General features: G+C 40.5%; 1 protein-coding gene across 6 annotated transcripts in view; it reads right to left on the reverse strand.

The window, feature by feature from the left end:
* COL8A1 (collagen type VIII alpha 1 chain) overlaps positions 1–27,094 on the reverse strand; it is a 152,143-nt gene that overhangs the window by 25,803 nt on the left and 99,246 nt on the right. For 2 of the 6 annotated variants that reach the window (XM_042460927.1, XM_042460921.1), the window contains exons 1-2: positions 16,171–16,304; positions 15,286–15,397 (exon numbers count right to left, since the gene is read on the reverse strand). The gene's annotated coding sequence lies outside the window, so the exon portion shown is untranslated. Of the gene's footprint in view, positions 1–15,285; positions 15,398–16,170; positions 16,305–16,518; positions 16,586–17,278; positions 17,384–27,094 lie in introns of those variants that run through there. The other 4 variants (XM_042460925.1, XM_042460924.1, XM_042460922.1 and 1 more) reach the window with 3 other exon arrangements.

A 27,094-nucleotide genomic window follows, 5' to 3' on the forward strand; every position in this document is an offset into this window, starting at 1 on the left:
TGTCTTCTTCTGTCTCAGCCTCTCATGTATGAATACAGCAACAGTGGTGGTAGAGGCCCAGACTTGTTCTACCAGCCTTACAGCAAGAGTAAGGCCAGCTGGCCAGCTGCTCAGTTATTGCTCCCAGGGTGACTGGGTACAGAGAGCGCAGCAACTGAACAGCTGGTCAAGCAGCAACCAAGAAGCCTCTCACCTGTGCTGGGTTTTGTTGCAAGGACACGATGGGTCACTGCTCACCTGGCTGCCCACTCGCTGCTCCCTTTGCACTTGGTCACCCTGGGAGCAGCAACTGAGAAACTGGCTGAGGAGTGATCAGGAAGCCTTTTGTCCCTGCTGGCCTTGTGTCAAAGGCCAGCACAAGTAAAAGGCTTCTTGGTCGCTGCATGACTGACTGCTCAGTCACTGCTTCTTAGGTGACTGGGTGTGAAGGGAAAAACTTTTCCTCAGTGAGAAAGACTCTTAATCCTTCTTTGTCAGGATGGAGAGGAGTGTAACCAACTTCAACCTTTTTCTTCCCAGTGAGGAAAAACTCTCAACTGTGGATACTCCACCCCCTATTTCCCCAGAGCTGTGCCTTTCCCAACCAGCTTCATGGCATCCCCCTCCATCCCAAACTTTGTTTCATATCCAACCTCTTCTTTTGCCTCTGCTGCAAAAGAAACCAGGAGCAGCAGCAATCTAGCAGCCAAGTTCCAGCAAAGTTCACAAAGCTTAAGCAGGGTCACAAATGTAAAAACTACTTTTTGCTGTGCTCTAATTCCTCAAGCCCATCATAATCCTAAAGGCTGATAGTTTTCCTTGTCTTTCATATGCATCAATACTTTTGACTGAAGTCCCCCCTACTGCCCCCCTTTCCCTTACCACCCTCCTACTGCCCCCTTTCCCCTCACTGCCCCTCTGGATCTTTTCACAGCCACCCCAGAGGTGCATACCATCCACTTTGGGAATCACTGTGCTGCAAGATCCCTTTGCATATTGTAATGGTTAGTAAGTCAAGCCACTGTGAAATCATCTTTTTGGCACTGTGATTAGCTTTATTAATGCTCTAAACTCAGTTCAAGCTTATAGTTTATCACATGCTGAGACGTTGTGTTATATCATTATCTTGATACATTTTTATGACCTTAGATTTGTAAAATGTGTGCTACTTAGAAGACACTAGATTTAACAATCTTCCTACATCAATAGTGCAGCCCACAAGCGGTGCAGAAACTTATGCAAATTGTCACAGCTTGCAAAAATTATGGCCATGCTATTTGCATATTCTCAGTATTACAGCTGCACAAAAGAAATGTTTAAAGCTTTTCACCATTCCCTAGGGCAATGCAAAACAAGGGACCTACTGTGTGTTTGACTGGGCCTGGTATTGCCATATTGCTTTCCAGAAGCCCACTTGACATAGGGGTGCAGGTATGGAGCATCTACAGGATTCCCATGGTGATAGCTACCCCAGAAACCATAGGCCTCTTAGGTTGTTTGTGACACCCAAAGGTGGGATAACACCATTGCTCCTCAAACATCTGCCTTCTGGCAGAAATAGGCTTTGGTGTTTGCCTGTGTTTCTTTCAAACAGTGAAGAGATTATGTGAGTAGGGCAAGGCCCACTGGGAAGCGGAATTAAATGCCAGAGTTTTTTAAAAATAAATTTAAAATTTTGAAATTTAATTTTTAAAAATATGTTAAAATTAATTATTTTTTAAAATTCTTTAAAAATTTTCTTTAAAAACATAACATCTTACAAATTTTTCACATTAACTACATGAAACAATGTAAATACATTTAGGTTGTGCATATGATATTGTAAGTTAAAGGTATGATTTTAATTTTGCTAGTTGTTTATGTCACAACTATTGCCATTACTTTCAGTGTTATACAGTAATAATGATTTATGAGTAACATAAATCATTACTAAGGATTCTGTATGGTGTGGGAAGGGAGGAGGTCAATACAGGGGCTGGTGACACCATGAGTTTTCTCACTGGGTGATGCTAACGCTAGTGACGCCACTCCATTAATGCTGATTCCAGGATTTAGTAGTCACCACTGCCCCCTTTTAGTGGAAAATCAGGATAAATGTGTAACGTCACATCATGAATAAGTGAATGTTTGACTTGCCTTATAATGTCTGAATCCTTCCATTAATAAAGCCTTAAGTAATAAATAATCCCTAACATCCATCTATTTTCATCCCACCCCCTCAACGTGCTTTCATATGACTCTGGAATGGAACAACATTGAAATGCTAAACACAAAGACTGAAACATTCCTTTGGACTGAGAGTGAATGCCAAGAATGCATGAATTCCTGGTGACCTTTCACTGCAAAGTGTGAACTTTGCTTACTAAACATAATGTATACTTAGGTATCATTTCTCAGGCCCTATGCCAGTCCCTCTTTGTTCCCTTTCTGTGCCATTACTTACTTAGTGAAAGCTCCCCAAACAGACTGAGGAATGGGGTAATTTGTCAAAGTCACTTCTGAAAACATTTCTCAAAAGGGTCATTTCTAAGTCCATGGCTCTTCCCAAAATATGGAAGTACCAGGAAGAATGATGCTATTCACAAGTGTGAGAAGCAGCAGAACTTGATGCCATTAACAATCTATATAAGTTTTAGCTTTTTGAGCTGATAGTTCCCCCCTTCATGTTACAACACAGTATTGGGAACTCTTTCACAGAGTACAATTATAGCACTGTGATTCCTTTTGGATTGCCATGATGCAATCTTAAATTTAGTGTTGAATTATCGAGCACTTTAAAAAAAGCATCCTTAAGGTGTTTGTAATTCAAAGTGCTCTTTTTAGTAGCAATCACATCGGCTTGTCAAGTCTCTGAATTGACTTCTCTGTCTATAAACAGACAGATTTGTCTATGCAGATTTGATGAAGATAAATTGACTTTAATTATTGCCTGGCTGTGTGTGCACTTTCTCTCGGCTTCCCTTCCTGGTGCCACCCCTAAACTTTTGCTGTCCTAGGTAGCTGCCTAGGTGGCCTATATGGGTGACCCGCCCCTGGTGACAGTTGCTCTTCTCTCCTGCTGCAGGAGGACATTACCCTTTGAAGCAGGCTTGCATGGTGCTGAGCAGGCATTTGTCTTATGCCTATGGGCAGCACATGTCCAGATGGGCAGATTATCCCAACAGGGAAATCAATCCAATCTATGTCATGTACTATAATCTCAGAAGTGAAGGGGAGCTCAGGGTGAGGTCCCACCCAGTTCAGAAGTCATTAAATAAAGCAAATTTTGCAGTTCAAAGCTCCCTCCCCACTTTTCCACTGAATCAGTACTCACTTGATATTTCTCTTAATACCAATGTTATGCCATTCAGTGAATATGGACTTAATGTTGTCATTTAGTCCAGGAGAAGAATACATTGCAATTCTGTCTGCAAGGAATGGTGATTCTTCTCCATATGCCCCAGCAGGAATCCTGGATTGAGAATAAGTCAGAGGTGTTTGGCCAACAATACCAATAGCTGGAGTATGTCATGTTCATCCCCCCTCAAAAGACTTTCCTTGCCTTTCTTAATGCATGATGGGAGCTCAGCTGTGTTGAAAACCAAGAGATGCATCTGTTTGAACTTTTGTGGGAGATGTGCACTACTACCTACAGAGTTCAATAGTTTCTTGCACACAATGTTTTCTTATATTTCAGAGAAAGGAAGAGATGTTGTATGTCCATGGATGAGTTTGATAGCTCTGAACATCTTGGGTGCTTTACAGGTGAGGGACAGAGGTTGTTAATGAGTCATCCCTTGAGGTAAAGTTCCTTCTCCCTGGCAAAGCCTTATGCTCTTGCTTACCTATATGTGTTTTGTCCTTGCAGCTAGGTTGTCAGTGTCCTGAAGTTCCTAGTGCGCATTTGTGGCTAGAGTCCTGAGGCAGAAAACCTGTAAGATGGCTGAGAACAAAAATATTATACATCTGATCTAACTTGTGTTTTGTTAGCCTAGGCTGTTTGTTTGTGCAAACTGACCAATTTTTGCAAGTGAGCTCCACATGCTCATGCATAGCCTTAGAAATAGACATGGAGAACCAGAGCTAAGTCTCAGTACTATTGCTCATATACTTCTGCTGCATGACTTTGTTGCTAAAAATTCTGCTCTGCAACATGGAGGGTTGGGGAGGCATAGTATGCAGTTGTTTCTTCAAGCAAATGCATGTGTCTTTAATTGCATATGCCAGTGATGGCAAACCATTTAGGGACTGAGTGCCCAAATTAAAAGGCCTTCCAGCACCCAGTGTTACCCAGTGCTGGGGGCAGGACTTCCGGGGGGGGGGGGCAGCTCCGGAGAGGCAGCTGAAGGCCTGGGAGGGTGCAGAGGGAGTAGGAGGAACAGGCACACGGCTTTTCTTCCTCCCCCCCTGCACCCTCCTGGGTCTTTAGCTGCCTCTCTGGAGGCAGCTGAAAGCCCAGGATGGCCAGGAAGGAGGAGAAATAGACATCTGCTTGTTCCTTCTACCTCCCCCTCATCCTCCCAGACCTTCAGCTCTGCTCTGGAGGCAGCTGAAGGCCCAGGCAGTTAGGAAGGAGGAGGAACAGGAATATGTCTGTTCCTCCTCTTCCCCATCTTCCTCGTGCCATGAAAAATGGATTTGCATGCCATCTCTGGCAGGCATGCCATAGGTTTGCCACAATGGCCATATGCTAATGGGAAAGCCAAGATGGATAGCTCAGGGAACACAGGATTTTGGTATTGCTGGCTATTTCTCGGTCCCCCCCCCCATACACCCAACTCTACCCATTTTCTTTCTGGGACAAGTATAAAACTTCCACAAGACCATACTAGTACCACCATAGTTCCAAATCTATGCCTCCTGCCGAATGTTGTTAAGCTAGAATTCTGAGAATCCCTTATCATTTGTCATGCTTCTATGAGTTGGTCCAACTTCTCTTTGAGTTAGACTCAGTCATACACTATGTGTTTCTTTGGATCAAGGGGATTTAGTTGTCATCCCAATCCCAATTGCCTAAAGCAGGGAAAGAATGGCAACAGAACAAACACAGAGGATAGTACATTGCCTTAACAGTTATATTCAGTGGTCAAGGCAGAGGTATATCTTATCAGACATTTTAGGGGATTATCAAAGACATTTTGTCTTGGAACAAAGGACAAGTTGATGACTCTCTCCTCAGTCCCTGTACTGAAGGTGAATGTATTGGCAGTAGAATCTTCTTCAACACTGGTAACAGTATAACATCATCCACCACACTGAAGCATCAAGTTCATTTACTGTAAGTGTGTGGAACACACTGCTCTGACATCCAACCAAGGGAAACCACTAGTGAAAGATGTCTACCACCATCAGTCCACAGTACCTGCTGCCTGTGGTGGTTGCATCATTCTTCCTGATGAAAGAGGGCATAAACAGATGGGCAGTTACCACAGGCCAACTCTGTGGTAACCTACTTGCAGTTTCACCCAAGTCAGTCCCTTGGCCAGCACAGTGACAGGCAGGTGTTCACATACGTTCCCACTGCTGTGCAGTGGAGCTGCCACCACCACACAGCCCTTACCTGCCACCACCATCACATCCACTGAAGAACCCAACACAGCCTGTAAGGGTAAAAACAAGGCAATGAAATGGTGGCTGCAGGTAAGGAGCACATAGGGCCATCCAGTCTGCTACCTATCATGGTGGTTTCAGAGAAAATAAAACAGCTGATCTTTTTTGATTGGATCAAGGGCCTTTTGGGCTGGGTTCATGCTGGAGCCACCAGATCCATGTCAGGTCTGCCTGATCCCAACCTGGGATTATGCTAGATGAGGGGGGACATAATCTTTTTGGCCCATGTGTACAGTTCCAGTATCTTTCCTATAATCTGCTACCTGATCTGTTTAGAGAGGTCAGGGATCAAACCAGGAACCTTCATCATGCAAAAGAGATGTCTTACCACTGTGAGAGTTCCCTTCTCTATACAGGACATGGTGACCCTGCTAGTCTTGACAAATTTATTCTGGATTGTGCCTTTAATCTTAAATCACAAATTCTTGGGTCCTATTGCAAAACTGAAGCCAACCAGATGAGGGAGATATATTTCCCTTCTAAACTGTGTTGAAATGAGAAGAATTCACTACATGAATTTCTCCATCTGTGGCATATTTCTGAATGTATTTTTTTCTTTATTTTTTTTTAAAAGAAAGCCCTTTCTCCCTGTTAAGCACCTTATATAGCCACTTGATGATGGTTAAGTTGAGCCAATACTACATTGGATTACAGTGAAGGAATCCAAGATCTACCAAAGAAACAGAGACGCATACAAGCACATTCTTAAAATACTTGGTTATCTTAGCAGAAAATCTGATTCCTTAAGTCTGACTATTATTTTCACATGATTAGGTTTTTCAAATACACACATATGATGTATATGTATGTGTTTGCATTTGGCATTTCAGACTGCCAAAAGACAGGTATAGTTCTATTATATCTATTGCTTTCAGAGAAAATTCCTTCCCTAAATAATTGTATCCATCTTCACTTCACCTGCATTAATTTAGTGCATTCCTTTGAGCATTTTATGCAAAAGCAAAGCCTCTTGTGGGGAAGTGGGGAGTGAGTGGGATTTAGGAGACAGGAAATCCAAGCAAGGACCCTTTTTGGTGGAGACAATTATAGTGTTGCTTTTGGTTAGAGATCAGAATTTCTATTGAATACAAATGTCCTTGGCAATGGATGTTAAAATGGAACAGTTTACAGAAATCTGCTAAGTTTGGGAGATGAAACTTGCATACTGTAATGTTAGCAGCTTTGAATTTTAGGGATGTTTGTATCAACAGTGTGTTATCAATTTTGTAAAGCAGTCTGTTTTTTTCATTAAACATTCATTATGGCAAAATATTTTCAAATTTTTTTTTCTTTTTAACTGTAATTACATGCCTACTCTTTGGAGCTCCTGCAGCTTTATTTTGCGAAGAGGAAGTACCATTTGTATATGGCACAGGGCTCAGTGCTCAAAGTGCTCTGCATTTTTTTTTTTATTCACGTTGTTATTCGCTAGTTGATCAGCTTGTACAACTTCTCAAAATAGCTTTCCTTGAATTGGCACTTTCCAAATGTGCTTGACTACAGAGTCCATCATTTCCATTGGTAATGAGACTTGTAGTCTGAGGATGCCATGTTTTGGAACACTGACACAATTAGTCTCTATGTGCAAAATAATAATTACTCTCAAACAACTGCTTCATCAGCGATGCTTCCATTCATGAGGATGATGGGATTGAGGCATGATTGGGAATTTACTGAGGGGTTTTCCCCATTAATGAAAAGGGATAACCTAATCACACTTGGAACACACAGCAGCTATCGTTGGGAAGTTATGCTTTGTTATAAGTATTGCCAAAGCACTATTTTACTAGTATAACTGGAGTTTGAAAGTCATGTATGATAGTCTTCTTGGTCTTACGGGAAGCAAAATAAGTTATGTATTCCAGCAACATAATTAGTGTGTCCTTCCCAGTATAGCTGGAAGGAAGGAGCTTTGAACTTAACAGATCTCAAACTTCGCCCAATTTACCTTTAAAAGACCACCACAATGTCCCTTTTAGGTCATTACTGTTACTGCTATAAAAATAATGGTGGTGCAGATTTTTGCTGCTGCACCAAGGAGGAATCCAAAAGTGGACCTTCCTCTCTGACGAGAGACAGAAAGATCCACTATATTCTATAGGTTCTGGCATACGCTTCCACAGGTCATAGGATAATTTCTTAAGCCCCCTTCCATTTATGCAAAGGGGATTTCCAACTTCACTATTTATGTGCACTTTCCCTCTCCTCACCAATTCCCAGTTGACCCCAGCTGAGGAAAAGGGGAGCAGAAAAGCTGTATTTCTTGAACATGAACTAGAATTCACAGAAGGTAGGGTAGGAACCAAGCCAATATAATCAATATTTTACATACCGTATTTTCCGGCCTATAAGGCGACTGGGGGTATAAGACGACCCCCAAGTCGCACACCAGCAGCATCCCTGGCCTCCTATAAGGGGATCTCACGCCAGCTTGAGGGGGTCTCTCTGGAGGCCTGAGGCGGGTACTGCGGCTGGGCTCTCTCTCTCCGCCATTATTACTGCAAAAGACGTTGGAGAAGCGGCTCCAGAGCCAGTCGGGCCGAGGTAAAAAGCCGGTCCCTTATTCCTCGCTGCTGCTGCCGCTGCCACCACCCAGGATACTCCGCTCCTCCAGCAGCTTCAGAAGTCTGCCATCTCTGCCACCCGCTCCTCCAGTGGCTTCTGCGGCAGACTTCTGAAGCTGCTGGAGAAGTGGAGTATTCTGGGTGGCAGTGGTGGCAGCGGCAGCAAGGAATAAGGGGCCGGCTCTACCTCGGCCCGACCGGCTCTGGAGCCGCTTCTCCACCGCCTTTTGCAGCAACAATGGCGGCGGGACAAAGCCCAGCTGCGGTACCTGCCTCAGGCCTCCAGAGAGGCCCCCTCAAGCTGACGTGAGTGCCTGCTGGGACAGGAACCAGCATGGACCCCAGAGACAGAGAGGTGGCTATACCATTCACCTGTCTCTGGGGTTAGAATCCGGCGCATAAGACAGGCGTAAAAAGTTGCCTTATACGCCAGAAAATACGGTAACATTTTTGAAAGGAAACACTATTAGATTTTTCTAATTCCTTCCCCCTGCAATAAAACTAGAATAAAAACTCAAGGGCATCCCTAAATCATTATTTTTCAAGTTGTTTGGAAGGCAAAAAAGCATTTCAGGATATCATCACTTTTTACTCAAATGGAGTTTTTTTAAAAATATATATACCATTACTTAGGTTGTAATCCTATGATCCCTGGGAAAGCATTTGTGTTCTGCCTTTGGATTCCTACAGATGGGACAAATGTGTCAAAGGTTGCTGGAGGTTGCAGTATTTGTTGCTGTAGTTCCTGAGTTTTTTTAAAATATCAAAACAATGTTTCTGTTATCCTATTTGACAATATTTTGGCAATTCCCAGCAACAGCTGCAACATGTTATTCCCACCACGAGTGGGTTTCTTGTTAATTCTAAGTCATTTTTTTAAATTCATCACCTCTTTGCTCTCTTTTTTCTTTTTACATGTATAGTGCTGTGAGAGCCAGTATAGTGTAGTAGTTTGGATGTTGGACTAGCACTTTGGAGACCAGGGTTCAAATTTCCATTCAGCCATGGAAACCCACTAAATGACCTTAAGCAAATAACACTCTCTCAGCCTCAGAGAACGACAAACACCCCCCTGAACAAATTCTGCCAAGAAAATGCCGTGATAGGGTCACCTTTAGTGTTGTCATAAGTTGGAAATTACTTGAACTCAGAAACAAATACTGCTGTAGTGTATCAACACCCCAACGGAATGGTACTTTTGCATTATGGCTGAGATTCTGCTTCAGAGGCGAGGATTTGTAACTTTGTGATGTCATATTATATCCCTGACAGGACACGCAACCCCTTCTAGTGAACTGTGATGACAACTCTTATGGTGTCCTTGTGTGACAGTGGGAGTCCTATTACACAATGAGTTCCAATGCATTCTGTAATGCATCCCAGGCTTAGATAGGGAGATATGGTCCCTCCGGCATGCTACAGACCGTCCTTAAAGGATGGTTCTGGCGCGGTGCTGTTGTGCTGCCAGCAAGCCGCAGTGGATATACTGCGCAGCTTGGCGACGGCAAGAAAAAGAAGCCGCAAAAAGTGCTTCTTTTTGTGGCACGCGAGTGACACCTCAGTGCACATGGGCGCTGTGACGTGCAGATGCTAGGTGTCCATTACGTCAAATGGCGGTACCCATATGTACAAGGCGCTGCCAGACGCCCTCGTCACGTTTGAGGGGCGAGGGTGTCTGAAAGCTCCACCCTCGCATGTGACGATGGCGCCGATAGGGCCCATCTGTCCAGCACCTCAGATAACCTGGACTCGTCATATAGGGCCTAAGAACTTATACGGCCTAGTAAGTAATAAACTGCCTGAAAATAGATGGCAAATCCTGTAGATGCTAGAAATTGCTACAAATGGCATCCCAAAAAGAATGAAACAAGTAGATATGGAGGCCACAATAAGTGGCAAAACACAAGGAGCTATATATTGTGAGAATTCATGCTTTTTGGGCCAATCTGGAAGAGCCTGGAGGTGGAAAGAGAAGCCCAGCTTTAGAGTGACACAACCATTTCCCAAACTGCTTTGGTCAACCCAGAAACCTCCACAATGCTTACCTCCCTAGATTTCCAATCTCCAACACTGGCAAAAGCAAAAATTTCTATTCCCCCCAACCTGCCCCTCAAATTGTGGTAATTGTAAAGCACTAGCAACAGCATTAGCATTTACATTGCTATACTGTACTGCATCATAGGGAACTCAGCACTCTCTATGTTTACAATCTGTAAGTTAATTGCCCCCAACAAGCTGGGTATTCATTTTACTGACCTATGAAAGCATGGAAGGCTGAGTCAGTCTTGGAGCCCTGGGATCAAACTCACAATGTTGTGGCTGCAGTAGCAGCATTTAACCGCTGCACCACCAGAACTCCCTTTAGTATACCAATTAAAGGGCTAGTGCATGGGAAGGAAATCAAGAAAGGGGGGAAAGGAAAAGGAAAGTGGGTGGAAAAGAAATATGTTGCTATTTCCCCCTACAATCTGTCCAGTAAGCATAAGCCCAGTAAGGCTTTGGATCTACCTTCACTTATTTTGTCCACCTCACCAACAGCAGGATTGATTGGCTCAGCTACATTCCTATACACAGTTATCTAGTGGTCCCATTGGATTCAGAGGGATTCCTTTCTATAGATGTATAGAGCTGTACTGTAAATAAATCTGAAGAAACAATTTGCATTTTTCCCCCTGAACTGTCTCCTCTTAAAACTTTTAAAAAAAAATACAGAAGCTTTTCTTCAGGATAAAAAAAGAAAAGAAAAGAAAAAGAAAAAAAAAGTTTCTTCCAAAAGTCATACTTGAAAGCAGACAATACTCAGAGGCATATGATGACTCTGGATACTATGAGCTCATGTCTACTTGTCAAAACTATTTCTATTAGAAGACTGAATACAATTGTTGTTGTGCTAAGACACAATAAAAGAAGGAGGTCATACATTTTCCTCCTGTTTTACTCAGGATATCACCATGAATATCATCTCTTGTATTAATTATCATTGGAGTATATCACATGAAGCTTTCTGGAGATTTTCTGACGTGACTGCACTTCCAACAATGCGCATTCATGTCATAACGTGAATGTGTTATCAGACGCCATTCCTTTCTATGGGAGCTCCTTGCAAGATGCTTCTGCAGTGATTCCAAAGTGACCCCTCATTTTTGGTAAAACCGGGAAAAAAGTGACTTCACAGAATTCGCTTCCAGGTTCACTTCAATTGCACTGCGAATTGGTCTGGTGTGGAAAACCACTCTGATGTCACCCCCCTTGGCCCTCTGTGTCCTGCTCCGTCATCCCCCTCCTCCTCCTTCATGCCATCTCACCCCCTCTGCCACCCTGCAACCCATCCCATCATTCCCATCATCCCCTGCCTTCTCCTGCATCCCGATCCTGGCCCTAGAAATCCACAGCGAGCTATCCCATCATCCCCTGCCTTCTCTTGCATCCCGATCCTGGCCCCAGGGACCCCCAGCGAGCTATCCCATCATCCCCAGAGCTCCACTGAGCATGTGCAAGGGAGCCGATTTGAATCGTTGAACCCTCTGGTGTGGTAATACAATGTGCACTCACTCTGCTTTGCTTGAATCCACATCACGTGACTTGCTTGGAATAGAACTGACTTCGCTTCCCCCTCAATTTGGAAGGACAACAGAAAGGCAACCAGGTGTGGGAAAACATCAGGTTTTAACCTTAATTCGCATTGCTGGACAGGAGTGACTCTGGATCTGGTGTGAAAAAACATCATGCTTTGCATTGCTAGAACAGGAGTGACTGTGGATCTGAGCTGCAACCCCCCATGTGTGATAAGGTCCATTACCATCATCATCCCCACCATCAACAGCTACATCTACATCATTCACTTAAAGTCCTAAAATAAATACCATTTATGTCCCAAAGTGTTGAAAATGAGGGGGTAGGGGTTAAAGGTATAATCAGTTCAATTAGCCTGAGATGTGGGAGTGTATGCCTTCTGGATGTCGTTGGAATGCAGCTCCCATCAGCCCTAGCCAGTACATCTAATGGTAAAAGATTATGCAAGTGCAACCTAACAACCTCTGTAAACCCACATATTCCTTAGCCCTTAGTTAGATCTTTTATTTTTTAAAATTATCACAGAAGTACAATTCAGTATGAACAAAGCACTATGAACTTGCTACTTATATGCCTGCTGCTGCTGGAAGGAAAAATACAATGTCACACAGGTTTGTAGGCTACTACGTCCCTTTCACATGTGCTACAGCTCACACAATAGAATTCCCTCTTCCTCTTCCCCTCTAGGAGCTCCTTCCTCTTAAATCTGGTCTAGATTTAGGAGGGGATACAACCACTGCATTATTGGGAATTGTGTTTTTGCTTTATCACAGTCCTGCACTAGTGCCAGGCTGTTTATATGATGATGCAAAGATGCACATTTTCCACCTTGAACTGGACTATCCCAGCTTCTTTTTGATCCAGTTTTTAGCCCCGGAGCATGGCTTCGTTTTGCTTTCCAACTGTTTTTGCCGCATGCATTGTCTAAAACTCTTTGCCTTCAAAGTTGCTGGAAACCACTTTATTTTGCCCCTGAATTTCACCCCACGGAAAGACATCAAATAAACCTTGTATTAAAGGATGGACTGGAGATTTAAAATGCTGCAGGCAAAAGTGCTGTAACTATATCAGAATATGGCATAAAAGACCAAAAAAACTGCCACCAAAAAATAAAAAAATAAAAATCTGTTTCTCAGTCCAGGACATGGCATTTTAATGGGCTTTTTTATGGGTGCAAAAGAGCCCTTTCACAAATAACCCAATTTAGGGATCATGTGGGTTTGTTTGGGGCACATGGTAGGCATGGTTACCCAAGATTTGACCTGGTATTCCATTTTCATTTTATTTTTGATGGGTAGGTGGAAAAAGGGAGTGACTACATTATGAATTAAAACTTCCTGGGGCTTGCAAATTTATCCGATTCATCCTTTCTAAAATAATTTACATTGCTCTGCACCACAACAGCAGTACAGCAGCAAGGGAGTGCATTGGAGTGTGCTGAAAGAATGTCACACTAATGTAATTATAGAAAAAAAAATTAAAAGCAGGAAATGTAGGGCAGGGGAAGAGTGATGACAGCTTTTCAGGAAAAAGCCAAATAAAAAAGATGAGGGGTGTGGAGGGGAGGTACTGGGTGGCCAGCCAAAACTAGCCCAGTGTGGGAAAACTAAAGCAGGAATGATTGCTATGATAAGGACACCAAAACTGAAATGCGAAAGGGAGCATTAGAATCCCAGCAGTATAATGATGGTACAAACCTTACTTCATTAGTGGGAAAAACGGGATAGTGTAAAAGGCCCCTTGTCTTAGAACACGTCTCGAAAGTTACTTTATATGAAGTTAATTACATATCCAGGGCTCAAAACAAAATAAGCTACAACTAAAGTTACATATTCTACAAGAGTTGTATCATTTCTTTTCCTGTTCTCAAAAACATGTCAAAGATTATCTAGCCTATCATCATCATCATCATCATCATCATCATCATCATCATCATCATCATCATCATCATCATCATCATCATCATCATCCTTATATCCTGCCTTTCTCACAATATAGGGACTCAAGGCAGTGAACAAGTATAAAACAATACAATTTAAAAACAATACAAAATATTAAAATACATAAATATACAATTTAAAAAACAATGGCTGACAACACAGGAGATCATCTGTTAAAGCATTCCTTATGCGTGATCCTCCAACCTCTTAAAAACATCTAACAAAGGAGAGTCCACAATTTCCCAAGGCTGTCTGTTCCACTATGCTCATCCATTTTTGATATTTTTCTTAATTCCTAACGGTTCTGAAATCCACTTCCTCATAGTGTGAATCCATTGGTTCCATCCCTTCCTTTTGAAGTAAAAGAAAACATATTTGTGCCTTTGCTTTTAGACAGTTTTTCAAATCTTTGAAGATATCCACTAAATCAACTCATAATCCTCTGTTCCATACTCAGCTCCTTCACCTTTTCCTTGTAGGATTTGATCTCACATCTGTTACCATTATCATCATCATCATCCCCCCCCCTTATAATGCATATTACCACTTAGCAATATCTTTCCTAAACTATAGTGCCCAGACTGGACACAGTACTACAGATGAGGTTTGACCAAAACAGAACTGAGCAGTAGAAGTACTTTTTGCAATTTGGAACTATGATTCTGTTAATAAAATTTAGCATTGTCTTTGTCTTTGTAGCTGTTACATAGCATTGCTGGCTCATGTTTAGCTTGCAAGGCTACCAGAACCATTTTCACACGGACTACTATCAAGTCATGTCTTATCTAATTAGAAAAATACTCTAAACATAAAAAGGACAATTTTGGATCAGAATTCTGGTTACACAGTGGACAAACTGATTCCTGTGGGGAACCCACATGAATGCAAAACTCTGAATGCAAAAACACTACCCACAGAGAGGAATACCAGTTACATAATACAACACAATGCAATACAACACAAACTACCAGTCTCAATGCATCTCCTTGGTGGATCCCACTATTTAGTGTTCTGTCATGAGAACTAACCATTAATTCCTACTCTCTACCTTCTGCTTTTTTAACTAATTAAAACTAGTAACTAGTTTAAAAACTCAGGAAAAGATTTCTCTTATTCCAAGAAATTTGGGTGAGAGATTTTGGTATAATCTGCACTGCAGAATTAATGCAGTTTGACACTGCTTTAGCTTCTGTGGCGCAATGCCATGAAATTCTGGAGTTTGTAGTTTTGTGAGATATTTAGCCTTCTCTATCAGTGAGCTCTAGTGCCACAATAAACTAAAAATCTCAAAATTCCATAGAATGGAGCCATGGCACTTAAAGCAGTGTCAAACTGCATTATTTCTGTAGTTCAGATTAGACCCAGGTCAGAAGCCTATTGGAAGTCCAAGGAAAAATGTCTATTGAATCATTCTTTTCCAGTGTCTACTGGATTACTCCTGTTCATTGGTACTCTCATAGAACTCTATAACATTATACAGACCTTTTCTTAGAATAAGGCATACTAATTAATTTTCAGCAGGACTTGTCCTTCTATATCCTTGAAAATTTTAACTTTAACATCTTCCACAGGTTTACCCCAATGAATTGCTGTATAATAAGGTTTAGCATTCATTGATTTTCAAATGTGGATACACTTACAGTAAGACTTTGGGGAATGGATGGAGCTGTGGATCAGTGCACTGGTATTTTCAGAAGTCTTGGCTCTTCATCAGACTTTGGTAAGCAAAGAATGCTATTTTAACAGCACCACCTAGGGAAAAATATGGACAGATTAATCCACTGTCACTTGCATCTCAAAAGAATGACTGTAGATTTGAAAAACTAATACATGTTTTAAACATACCTGGCTACAATTAAGATGTCTTTATGTATTTATGAATCATTATTAACTGTTCTTGGATGTTGCTTCCAGAGCAGATTACAAAAATGGGATAAAATGCAAAGCTCAAATAATATTGCTTATATTAAAATATAAATTTGTCCAAAGATTACTTCAGGATACATAAACACTGATAGAGTGATAAAATATAAAAGGAGACCAGCATGGTTTGAGCACTGGACTATGACTGTGGAGACTAGGGTTCAAATCCCTACTCAGCCTCAGGCACTTACCTTGGGCAAATCATACTCTCTCAGCCTCACAGGAAGGCAAATGCAAACCTCCCCTGAACAAATCTTAACAAGAAAATGCTGTGATACATTTGTTTTATGGTCGCCATAAGTTGGAAATGACTACAACAACAACATTAAAATAAACAATATCTGGAAATATAAAATGAACAATGCAGAGAGGCCCTTCTCTGTGGCTGCTCCCAAGGTGGCTGCTCCATTCCAAGTCCCAGGATTTGGAGAAAGAGAAGAAAGAAATAACTCAACTAAACATGGCCTAAGAAAATTAACCAAAGCACACAATATCCCAGCATTGGGAGAACCTCTGCAAAGTGAGATTTCTATAAACTCTGGCTGCCAATTGCCTCATTTCAGATGGTGGGAATACTTGGAGGAAGCTTGTCCGAAGATTACCTCAGGATATGTAAAGACTTAAACAGGTACAGATAGAGTAATAAAATATATAGATTTAAGATCTAATTATTCTTCCAGCGAAGATCTATGGCCAGTTCACATAATCACATCTCTATCCTGAAAAAAGTCAATTAGCAATATGCTGTGTACGCACATGTACATTTTGAAGTACTGAAATGTTTAATGATTGTTAAAATATCCAAGGCTGTTACTAAATTTACATCAGCAGTAGCATACACTTGAAATTTACATCAGCAGTAGCATACATTTGCCAGTTCCATTGTAGGTCATTTACAATTCATTTTTTTTTCATTCCCAAATTGCTATTCTAAGCCTTTGGTTCCTCACCCTCAGAGGACAGATTATAATCAGGGTAGATCAGGTCATATTTCAGTCTCTTTTGTTTACTGATTTCTCCCCCATGATGAAGTATATGTGCTTTCTTATTATATAATGGGAATGTTTTGCTGTCATAATTTAGTAAATTCTAGGAAAACTGTGAGAACAGCCTTTGACAGATGAGTCACAATTCATTCTGTTAAATATCAATCATGAGGAGGGGGGGGGGAAGGCAAGAGGGACAGAAATCAATGCAGAATGAGACCTTTAGCCCTGCAGAATCCCCAAACATAAACACTTCTCCAGGTGCAAAACCAAGGATATAACTCAGTTAAAAATTACAAAATGTGAACAAAATACATTTCAATTCCATGTGCTGGCAGAAAACAAGGCAGTGTCAGGGCTTGGGTTATTTTGAATAGCTCCAGACATATATAGAAACCAAAGAATGGAAATTCTTTAGGGTCCCATTTTGTCTAAACTAAAAGGAGGACAGGTTTTTTTTTATCCCAATGCCTTAAATCTAACTTAAATCCTAGCTTGAAAGTAGAAAAAATTACTCTTGCTGTTTCTTCTTATCTTAATTCTGAGGATGTTCCCCTGTAAAGTTCATTAATTTCGGTAAAAAAGGAGAAGAAAGAGAAAGAGAAGTCATTCCCTTTTCCCACACTGTCCTATGTTTTACATTCTTGCCGAAGCAAAGTTAAAAACATCTTACTAGTTTTATTTTTTTGCTAATAAAAATAAGGTGAAAAAGGGAAAAAATTACCTTGCAATTAGTTCTCTTGAGGAGGCAGGTGAATAAAGATCTTAGCTTTCTGAACACTGGAGTACAGAACCATGTTCCACTGAGCTGGGCATTCACTGATTCATGTTATGTCATCAAGTGATTAGACTTCCACCAGGCACATGGCCTAAGCTCTTTTAGCCTAGAGAATTTCTTTTCTTGAATCAAATGCAAGGGGGTTCCACTTCATCATTTCTCTAGCACCTTCTATGACACCATTTCTGTAATAGGTGACCACATGAAGCACTCAAAAGATGCACAGCCTTAACATGCACAGTCTTAACAGACAGGCTTTGTATGCATGTGCATTGTATAAAGCCAAGATCTGCTAAGGCTTCCATGATGCACTTATCAGTGTTCACAGTAGTAGTTTTGCCTATTGCACAATTAATGAAAAAGCTTGGAAGTCAGCATGGTGTATTAGTTTGAAGGCTGGACTAGGATTCTGAGAGACTAGGGTTCATATCCCTGTTCAGCCATAGCAACCCATTGAGGCCTTGTCTAAATGGGCCAAAAAGCCAATTTCTCTCCTTTTCTGGCATAATCCTATTTGGATGATGTATGGCCCAAACCCCAGTCCTGGTGTGGACAGTCTGGACAACATCCAGCATGTCCTGCACCAGAAATGGGGCCTAACAAGGTTAACACAAACTAAACAACAAACAAAAAATAACATCTGTTGTTCCAGATCTTCTGGGAAGATCCAGAGCACTCTATTTCCATGCCACAACAGCTGTCTGAAATCCATTCACAATGGTAAACCATGGTTTGGTTATTTCATTTGGCCCAGGCAAGGATTGCAGGCATTTGGCCCAGGCAAGGGTTCCACCTCAACATCAGGAGGAACTTCCTGACAGTAAGGGCTGTTCGACAGTGGAACACACTCCCTTGGAGTGTAGTGGAGTCTCCTTCCTTGGAGGTCTTTAAGCAGAGGCTGGATGGCCATCTGTCAGGGATGCTTTGATTGAGAGTTCCTGCATGGCAGGGGGTTGGACTGGATGGCCCTTGCGGTCTCTTCCAACTCTACGATTCTATGATTCTATGATTCTAGGTATAGGTGAGGTAAATTAGGGAACTGACACCCTCCCAATAAGAATTCTGTCCCCCAAAATGAAATTTTCCTTCAGTCCCCTCATTTCTGGCAGTGAGGAAGAAGCAAGAGCAATTAAAAACATTGACACTGAAAACCATTCACACCTAGAACATTTATATTTGCTGTCCTTGCTTTCTTTTGGTAACTTTGCCTGTCCCTTTTCTTTATATGCCTAAACTATTGCTAGATGCATCAGAGGAAATAGGCTCAAGTCTACGAAAGCTCATGCTACCAACTTCTATTTTTCAGTTAGTCTCAAGGTGCCACAAGATCCCTTTGCATACTGATTTTCCAGACTAACACAACTATGTTTTTGAATTGTATTACTAAATGCACAACTGAAGTTTTTGCAGTGCTTGAAATTGAAGGAAAATTTGATAGGGGCCATGGCTGTATTTACTCAACTGGAAGTCCTTCCTCTGACTAGTGTCTTCTAACTATAAACCCTGGCAACAATAAGGCATTCTGCCTATGCCACTACAAGTTAACACTCAGAGTAGCTCTGGATACTACAGTAACCTGTTGTAACTGGATGTTCGGGTAACTTATAGCAATTGGATTTATGAAACAATGGGGCAATCCAGACTGCTCCAAAGGGTCAGGCTGGAGGTACCCAGTTTCCCTCTGGGCAGACACCACAGCAGCCAAACTTCATGGCGTCCCTCCAGACCAAAAAGAACCTGTAAAACTCAGGTTCTTTTTGGCGTGCTGGGACAATGTCACCAGTGCGCCATTGGTGCACTGTGATGCATCCAAGACGCAAGCAAGGTGCCCAGCAGTGTGGATGCAGCGCCATGCTTGCATCATGCACACATGCCATGTATGGACCCTAATTTCAGCGCCAATATGGCACCTTCGGCCAGTCTGTTTCAGGCCTGTTTTCTCTTATTGATTGAATGCTGTAATATGTAACCTTATCTCCTCTCATAGTTCTTGCTGATCCTATGTAGAATTTCTGCACCAGAACTGCATGCTTCCAGTAGCAGCTTAGAGTAGTGTACAGAAACTGTGCAAACTGAATGAATGTTATGAACAATGGTATTCATTATGGCAACAGAGTAGGCAAGACATAAGAGGGAGGGAATGCTGTTTCCAGATGGCATATATTAACTGCTCCTGTAGGTAAGAGGGAAGTACAGAAAGAGCAGACAGCAACATAAGGCTCTAATTAAACTTTGCCCTGTTTCAGACCACTATGTAGTTCAAGCTTCCCCCCCCAAAAAAACAAACTTACACAGAAGAACATAAGCATACACATGGACCACAAAATGTTCATGAAAGCAACCTGACAGATGAAGGATTCATCTTTCAGAACTGAATGGGTGGTCATATACATTCAAACCCTACTGATTTCTAAATAATTAGAAACCTAGCCAGTGCTACAGACTGTAAAAGCCTTAGTTGAAGCCAGAGACAGCAAATTGCTCCCTCCTCTTCATTCTTTTCTTCACCTCATTAGGCTGTACAATTTTCTCACTTGCTCAGATAAAGTTAGATTTTTTTTCTCAGACCATGTATGCCCATTTTAAAAGTATAAGAAATTTATTTTGTTCCTTTGTTTGCAGAGTCTTAATTTTTTTCTGATGACAAAAAGCATCTGAAAAAAAAAACAGCAGTGGCAGTGTTGGCAGGGATGGCTGAATTTTGACATATAGATCCTCAAATTATGCTTCCTATGTGTCGGTTGGCATACGTCAGACGATGGCTTGTACTCATGAAAGAGTCATTTATTTATTTGTTGTGTATCTTCAAGTAGTTTACAACTACTTGACCTTAAGATGGCCCTACCACAGCTTTCTTCAGAGATGGTTTGCCTTTGCTTTCCTCTCAGGCTGAGACAGTGTGACTTGCCAAGCTCACCCAGTGGGCACTTGAATTATACTCTCCAGTGTTCAAACCACTACTCCATGTACCAATCAATAAAGATGGGTAGAGCTTTTGCATCACCACAAACACAGTAAATTGGGTTCATACTTAGCTGAGCTCACTTTCTACCCAAGTCAGCTGGCCAATCATAAGTAATGTTTCCATGGGACTCAAGCTAAAGTTAAGCTTAAAGTTAAAGGTTTGACTTAAGCTAAAGTTAAGGTTTAACCTTAAAACTAAATCTTAACTTTGGCTTAAATCCTGGGTCTAAAATTAGTCTGGATTCAACCCCACTGTAACTTCAGCCATGTTAGAGTGTTCTTTTTGTTTGGGATCTCTATCTATGCTTTGCCCTAAGTAAATTTAAAGTCAAGGTGTTGGAGCAAATTTTTAAAACTTGATTAGAATGGCAACTGAGAACTTGCTCTACAGAAATTCATAATATTTAATTTGATGATATAGTTCAGACTTTTAAATAATTAAATGCAACAGAGAAACTGAATAATACTGAGAGAGAAGGAGGAGGAGGGGAACATATAAAATGAACATATAAAAATGGTAAAGATAGCCTTTTGGAAGAGTAGAGAAAAATTGTAAAGAAAACTTTTATTTGTTCAAGGGTTTTTTTTTATGGCAGTGTTTTCTAAAAGAACAATATTTATAACAATAATACTGTTGATTTATAGTAAATAGTTTTCATATCTTGGTAAGATGAACAGACTAGTTTACGCCTCATGTACAAATGTTGAGAAACAGTAATTATTGCCAAGAGTTAAAATCTTATATTGTCAATAATGGAAGAAAAATGTATTTGTTAACATGTGTATGTTTAACATTTAAAAACAAAACATAAAATTTGAAAAGTGTTATTTCATTCATCAGTATTAGAATATGTTACAGGAGAGGGGCTTCTGGCTTTATGGTCATTCTGCCCATACCCAAGCTTGCTCTTAGTATAGATGCTGTGAGAGAATACCAGAAGGTGCAACAGGTCAACACATGACTGAAATACATTTTAGAGCTGCTACTGTAAAATAGCACAATTACAGTAACAGTAGCTTTATTATGAACTGCTTATCCTTTCACACTTGCGTTAATTATGAGAATATAGCACTTAAGTAGAGCCAGTAAGGCGTAGAAGTTGGAGCGTTGGACTATGACCTGGAGATCAAGGTTTTGAATGCCCACTCAACCATGGAAAGCCACTGGGTGATCTTGAGCAAGCCACACTCTCTCAGCTTCAAAGGAAGGCAAAGACAAACTCCTATGATAGGTTCACCTTAGGGTCCCCATAAGTCAGAAATGACTTGGAGGCACACGACGATATTGACATAAATATCTAGGGCCATGAAACAAATAACATCAACAAAGTAGGATGAGGGGTGTCTTAAAGCTCTAGTCTTATGACTACATACTTGGAAGTAAAGCCAATTGAACTTGTGACTGATTATACGCATTTCAAGTAAACACACATAGGATTGTGATGTGAATGGAGATTTACATATATGTCAACTCACATGTAAATCCCACTGAGCACAATGAGAATTATTTCCAGGAAAGTGTTCAAAATTGATGTCTTGTTTATAATGCTACATTAGTAAGTCTTTCTTAGAATGATGAGAGTGAAAGAACATAAGGTTATATGGACTCTTATTATAGACAAAGTGATATCATAGCAGCTTAGAAATGAAATATACAAATTCTCTTGAACGTATATACAATTAATAACATGGTCTGGCAAAGAAGAGAACGTTTGCAAATGTCTACAAGTGAAGCATTTCAGAATTTCCCAAATATTTACCCAGAGAGAGCCAACTCTAACACAATGGGTTCTTTGTTTAATTTGAATTTGCACAGACAGAAAATATATTCAGACTGTCCATGAAGAACTGCATATTCCCACTAGGTCTTTTATGAAGAGCTAGTGAGAGTAGGCAGTTCTTTATGGACAGCTCCAGAAAAGAGCTGCTGCTTCCAGTTTTAAAACACAATTACTGAATATCCTTTTTTAAAAAATATTCTTTTAAATTTAAAAAAGAGCTAAACTTTAAATAGCCAATTTAAAAATGTTTTTAATCAGCAAATTTTAGAGGTGCCTAACAACAATAGCATCTATCTCTTCCAATGTCATTTGAACTATGACTACTTTCTTGGTGATTAGTTTGCGAAAATGACAATAATATAATTCATTTGCAAAATTATATTATGTATGTACTATAAACATTTGCATGTAGAAATTCATACAATACCTGTTTGTAGATGATACATAATGGTTGTACAGGTTGCACATTCATTTATAGATGCAATTGGCTTGCATAGCAGAATTTTGTAATATATGATGTTGCATTTATTATTGTAACAGCTTTCTAGACAATACTGTTCTGGAGTTGGCAACAGTTTAGATATCCAAAACTGCCAAGTGTGGCCTCCTTTATAATCATCAAAAGCTTTTGATGAAATAGGATGGTTGTTGCCATCTTAACTTGAAAACAAGGGGCTCTTAAAACAAAAGCAAACAGAAGACAAAGCATACATATGTATTAGAAGAAGAAAGAATAAAATTGATCATTTTATACTGTGGCAAAGGATATTCCTTCATTGACTTTCAGCTCCCATATATTTTCAAGACTCTTGACTTGCAGTTCATAGATTAGAATTCTTGACCACTAGAAATCTCATAAGAAGATAGCTAGGGAATATGTGGCCCTATAGAAGCTGATAAACTATGGAGTTCAGGAGGAAGCAACAAGCTCTCTCTCTATGGGTTCTTTCCCTTCTGACTTTAAACATGCTTTAGTTTCTCCTATCCTGAAAAAACCTTCTTTTGACCCCCCCTTCTTTGTCTAGCTATTGTCTGATTTCTCTTCTTCCTTTTCTTTCCAAGGTTTTGGAATGAGTCATTTATTCTCACTGTCTTGAGTTTCTTGAAGCCAACTCCATTCTCGATCCCTTTCAGTCCAGTTTCCGCCCACGGCATTCTACAGACGGCCCTCACAAAGATCTCAGATTATTTTTTACGGGCAAGGCTAATGGCCTTTACTCTGTTCTCATTCTTCTTGATTTGTCTGCGGCCTTTGACACCGTTGATCACGGCCTTCTAGTTTACATACTTTCTGACCTCGGGTTCTTGGACTCTGTTCTTGATTGGTTTAGATCTTATTTATCAGATAGATCTTTTGCAGTGGTCACGGGTGATCAGACCTCGTCCTCTGTTCCCTTATCTGTTGGAGTTCCTCAGGGCTCTGTTTTGGGTCCTCTTTTGTTTTCTCTCTATGCATTGCCCCTAGGAAAACTTATCAGCTCTTTTGTTTTTTCCTATCATCTGTACGCTGATGACAGCTGTATCTTTCCACCCCTGAACTTTCTCCAGGTCTTGAACAGCAAGTTTCATCTTGAAGCTTAACATGTCCAAGACAGAGCTTCTTGTCTTTCTATTTAAGCCCTCCCTCCAATACTCCTTTCTGTTTCTGTTGATGACATCTCTGTTGGACTGGTCCAGGAAGCCCGTAGTCTTGGTTTCATTTTTGATTCTTCTCTGTTGTGTAGCCCCCAGATCCAGGCCACAGCCAAGGCCTGTAGATTCTTTCTCTACAATATTGCTAAAATCCGTCCATTTCTTTTGGCCTCTATTGCAGAGACTCTGGTCCACGCTCTGGTCGTTTCACAACTAGACAATTGTAACCTCTTTCTGGCAGGGCTTCCTCTCTCTGTCTCACCTCCATCCATTAATTTCTGTCCAGCATTCAGCTGCACACATTATTACATCCGCCCACTGCTCTGACCATATCTTTCCTTATCATCCCTTCACTGGCTCCCCTTCCCCTTCCATATTTAGTATAAGCTCCTATTGTTGACTTTTAAAGCCCTCCATGGGTTGGCCCCTCCTTATTTATCAGACCTTCTTTCTCCCCACCTTCCTGCTTGGGTCCTCGTTCTGGTAGTCAAGGTCTGCTGTCCCAGCCTAGGATTTTCACTGCCCCGTCCCAGATTTGTCCCTTTTCATTTGCTGCCCCTCACTCCTGGAACCTCCTTCCCCCACGAGCACAGCTCATCACTTCTTTAACTAGTTTCAAAACTGAGTTGAAGACCATCCTATTCAAAGAAGCGTTCCCAGGCATTGCATGACTATTATTTGCTATTTGACGTTTTTAATTTGTTTCCTGTTTTATTGAACCCTTTCCTCTATTGTTATGTATTATTTATATATATTATCCTATTATTTCTTAGATTGTATGCCATGGGCAGGTTTACTCCTATCTATTTTATTGTTTGTATGTACAGTGCTGTGCAAATCTGCAGCGCTATATAATAATAATAATAATAATAATAATAACAATACGTTTTATTTGTATTTCCCGCTTCTCCCGGTGGATCGAAGCGGGATTACAACAGAGTATAAAACAACAAGACAATATACAATTACAGTTAAAATACAATTTGCCATAATATCAACAATAATTAATAAAACCAATTTATAAAAAATAATATCTATCTACAAAACATGCAATGTGCCAGTCCTAATTAGGGTCTTGATTTAATTTCTGTAGAGGGGTAGACTTTAAAAAGAGTTGGGAGGATATGCTAATTGGAAGAGATAAGTTTTTAATGCCTTCTTGAAGGTTTCCAATGTAGGGATGCAGCATATCTCTTCTGGGAGGTTATTCCAATGTGTGGGGGCCATGGCCGAGAATGTTCTATGATCTTACCCTGGGATGCTCAAGTAGATGCTTTCCTGTTGTTCTGAGGGTGCGGGGCAGATTATGTAGGAAGAGGCGTTCCCTCAAGTAACAAGTAATGTAAGTAAAAAATAATAATAATAATAATAATAATAATAATAATAATAATAATAATAATAATAATAATTGTTTCATATTGAGTATTTGACAGTTTTCTGAAAAGGTCTTTCTTGCAAAACACAAAACAACAACACTTTTTAATATGAATCACACAGCTTTCTCACAGTTGGCAAAGTATATGGGGTTAGCTGAAGCCAGTGTGCAAATGACAACATCCGAACACTTGTAAATAATGAGTTATAAATTTAAATGAGAATAATTATAAAGTTACATGTGAATACTTTCTTTTGGGGGTAACCTAAGTGTAATTCAAAGACCATAAAATGAACATATTTGCATTACTTACCAACAGAGAACCAGAAAAACAGGAACATTGTCAGGGTAAAATGCAAAAAGACATTATCTGTAGCCAAAAATAAAGAAAATCTATGTTGAATGGCAGATCAATTTCTTCTAATAGTTATGGGTTATTTTGGAGGTCATACTGGTTGGATGACTTTAGCCCAAAACATAACTTTTTGAAGTTATGGTTTTATATGAGACTAATTTATTTGAACTGGTTTGCAAATGCCACCCCAAAAAATTGTTTATCAGCTTTCTGCCCACTAGAGATTCCAAAACCGATTCAGAAAATGTAAGGGCATTTTTAGTGGGAATGTTGCTATTACAATCCATTTTCTGTATCCATTGATTCTTTATCCATGGATTCAACCACACACAGCTTGAAAATATTTTAAATGTATATTTATATAAATTCCAAAAAGCAAATCTTAGTTATGCCATTTTATATATGGGACACCTTTTTACTATTTAATGGGACTTGAGCAGCCACTGATTTTGTTATCCGTGTGTGTGTGTGTGTGTGTGTGTGTGTGTTGGAACCAAACCCCACCGTATACCAAGGACACACTGTATTATTTTCTCATGGATATGTTTTTCATGAATTGTGTTTAGAATCTGGTTTATATGTTTTAATTCTATATGTTTCTCTTTGAATTTTCTTTCTGCTATCTGCTCTAAGTGCCAGTTTTGACAGAAAAGAAGAATATAAATATACTAAATAAATATATACAAATGAATAGTGATTCTCATTTACTTCCTTCCTCTGAAATAGAGTCTATGGGACCTGTTATTTATTGATGGTTTCCCATCCAAATATTAACCAGGGCTGGCCCTGGTTAACTTCAAAAATCATAGAATCATAGAATCATAGAATCGTAGAGTTGGAAGAGACCACTAGGGCCATCCAGTCCAACCCCCTGCCATGCAGGAAATCCAAATCAAAGCATCCCTGACAGATGGCCATCCAGCCTCTGTTTAAAGACCTCCAAGGAAGGAGACTCTATCACCCTCCGAGGAAGTGCATTCCACTGTCGAACAGCCCTTACTGTCAGGAAGTTCCTCCTAATGTTCAGGTGGAATCTCTTTTCCTGCAGCTTGCATCCATTGTTCTGGGTCCTGTTCTCTGGAGCAGCAGAAAACAAGCTTGCTCCCTCTTCAATATGACATCCCTTCAAATATTTAAACAGGGCGATCATATCACCTCTTAACCTTCTTTTCTCCAGGCTAAACATCCCCAGCTCCCTAAGTCGTTCCTCATAGGGCATGGTTTCCAGACCTTTCACCATTTTTGTCGCCCTCCTTTGGACACGCTCCAGTTTGATCAGATGTGATTTGAACTGGTAAAACTATCTCTGAGTATGCCTTGCATAAGAAAACCCTTTGAAATTCATGGGGTTGTCATAAAGTCAACAGGCTACATGAAGGCACATACACAAACACACTCAATTTGGAACATGGAATCTGAGTTAACAGTAGCTAATGATGGCCCTGAACTGGCCACCAGTCTTCCTTTCTCTTTCCTATATTCTTGTTTAGCTTTCTTTAATATTACTTCCACTCATCCTGGAATGGTGACTGTAATGATAAGAGGAATCGACATATTCTGTGAGTAGGCACATTGAAAGACACAGGTCTAAGAAACATGATCAATAAAGTGAAACCTGGGGCAGCAGCACTTTAAGAACTGTAGATGTGATTACA

The sequence above is a fragment of the Sceloporus undulatus genome, chromosome 3, assembly GCF_019175285.1.
Source record: "Sceloporus undulatus isolate JIND9_A2432 ecotype Alabama chromosome 3, SceUnd_v1.1, whole genome shotgun sequence".
Classification (NCBI taxonomy): Eukaryota; Metazoa; Chordata; class Lepidosauria; order Squamata; family Phrynosomatidae; genus Sceloporus; species Sceloporus undulatus.